This window comes from Palaemon carinicauda, chromosome 1 (genome assembly GCF_036898095.1).
Source record: "Palaemon carinicauda isolate YSFRI2023 chromosome 1, ASM3689809v2, whole genome shotgun sequence".
NCBI lineage: Eukaryota > Metazoa > Arthropoda > Malacostraca > Decapoda > Palaemonidae > Palaemon > Palaemon carinicauda.
The window spans coordinates 103,947,216-103,949,715 of NC_090725.1; the positions used below are offsets into that span (position 1 = coordinate 103,947,216).

At 43.1% G+C, this 2,500-nt stretch overlaps 1 protein-coding gene across 1 annotated transcript in view; it reads right to left on the reverse strand.

Moving 5' to 3' along the window:
• The window catches only part of LOC137642740 (protein CEPU-1-like), a 142,861-nt gene that overhangs the window by 25,374 nt on the left and 114,987 nt on the right, over positions 1-2,500 (reverse strand). The window lies entirely within an intron of this gene.

The following is a 2,500-nucleotide window of genomic DNA, read 5'->3' on the forward strand; positions in this document are numbered from 1 at the left end:
TGTTTCTCATTCCTGACAGTTATTTTCCCAGCCCTCTTCTGTTGTTCTCATTGATGGCAGTTATTTTTCCTACCCACATTTTTGTTCTCATTCATAATAATTATTTTTCTCCAACTAACTTCTCTTGGTCTCATTCATTGCAGTTATTTTTCCTTCCCACTTTTATGTTCTCATTCATAATAATTATTTTTTCCAACTCTCTTCTCTTGTTCTCATTCATTACAGTTATTTTCCCTACACACTTTTGTGTTTTCATCCACAATAATTATTTTTTCCAACTCTCTTCTCTTGTTGTCATTCATTACAGTTATTTTCCTACACACTTTTGTGTTTTCATTCATAATTATTATTTTTTCCAACTATCTTCTGTTGTTCTCATTCATTACTGTTATTTTCTTACACACTTTTGTGTTTTCATTCATAATTATTATTTTTTCCAACTAACTTGTCTTGTTCTCATTCATTACAGTTATTTTTCCTACACACTTTTGCGTTTTCATTAATAATAATTATTTTTTTTCTAACTAACTTCTCTTGTTCTCAATAGTTGCTGTTATTTTTCCAATCCCCTTTTTTGTTCTCTTTCATAATAATTATTTTTTTCAACACTTCTCTTGTTCTCATTCATTGGAGTTTTTTTTTTTCCACCCAGTTTTTTTTTCTGATTCATAAAATTTATTTTTTCCAACTTTGTTCTCTTATTCCCATTCATTACAGTTACTTTTCCCACCCATTTTTTGTTCTCATTCATAACAATTATTTTTCCCAGCCCTTTACTATTGTTCTCATTCATTAAACATATTCTTATCTTTAATTTTGTTCTCTCAGTTATTTTTTCCCCATTTCTCATTCCTTCTAATTCTCACCCCAACCATCTTTTGTTCTCATCCTTTGCCGTGTTTTTCTCTATCTCATGTCGTTCTCATTCCTTACACTTTTCCTCTTTGCCATCCTCCGTTTTTATTCAATCCGAAATCTAATTATTCAATGGTAAGTTTAAAATAAGGAGCTGTCAATCACCCTGTATGTAAGAATTAATTCATTGATATTTATATATATTAATATTTCAATTTTTCGTTGGATTTAGGATCAAGGTTCATTGTTTTTTATGTTTTAAATTACAAGTTCAGAGTTGCTAAGTTATTTAGTTAGATAATTTTGGTAATCTATTCTGATATGACTTTTTGGGGGGCTTCTGAAAATATTCCCATTTTCAACCCTCATTAGTATGTTGACGGATCTGAATAAAAAGTACAGTTGGAGACAGGATTTCCTTGCACACCTCGCTCTGTTGGTAAATAACCAAAATGTTCATGTATGGAGATATGACAGAGGGGATGGGCGGGGCTACACAGATATGGCAGAGGTGTTGGGTGGGGCCACACAGATATGGTATAGCTGGTGATTAGGGCTACACAGATATGGCTTAGCTTGTGGGCGGGGCTACACACAGGAATGGAGGTATGGCAGAGGTGGTGGGCGGGGCTACACAGATATGGCAGAGGTTGTGGGCGTGGCTACACAGATATAGCACAGGTGGTGGGCGGGGCTACACGGATATGGCAGAGGAGTTGGATGGGGTTACACAGAGATATAGCAGAGGTAGTGAGCGGGCCTGCTCAGATATGGCAGAGGTGGTTGGCGGGGCTACACAGATATGGCAAAGGTGGTTGGCGGGGCTACACAGACATGGCAGAGGTGGTTGGCGGGGCTACCCGGATATGGCAGAGGTGGTGGGTGGGGCTACACAGATATAGCAAAGGTGGTGGGCGGGCTACACGGATATGGCAGAGGTGGTGGACGGGGCTACACGGATATGACAGAGGTGGTGGGCGGGGCTACACAGATATGGCAGAGGTGATGGGCGGGGCTACACGGATGTGACAGAGGTGTTGGGCTGGGCTACACAGACATGGCAGTGGTGGTGGGCAGGGCTACATGGATATGACAGGGGGTGGGCAGGGCTGCACAGATATGGCAGAGGTGGCGGGCGGAGCTACACGGATATGAAATTGGTGTTGGGTGGGGCTACAGAGATATGGCAGAGGTGGTGGGCTGGGCTGCATAGAGATATGGCAGAGGTGTTGGGCGGGGCTACAAAGATATGGCAGAGGTGGTGGACGGGGCTACAGAGATATGGCAGAGGTGGTGGGCAAGGCTACACAGAGATATGGCAGAGGTGGTGGGCGGGGCTATAGATATATGGCAGAGGTGGTGGGCAGGGCTACACAGAGATATGGCAGAGGTGGTGGGTGGGGCTATAGATATATGGCAGAGGTGGTGGGCAGGGCTACACAGAGATATGGCAGAGGTGGTGGGCGGGTCTACAGAGATATGGCAGAGGTGGTGGGCAGGGCTACACAGAGATATGGCAGATGTGGTGGGTGGGGATACACAGAGATATGGCAGAGTGGTGGGCGGGGTTATACAGAGATATGGCAGAGGTAGTGGGCAGGACTACACACAGGAACTAGCTGCGCAGTAAGGGTCTAACTGGGTG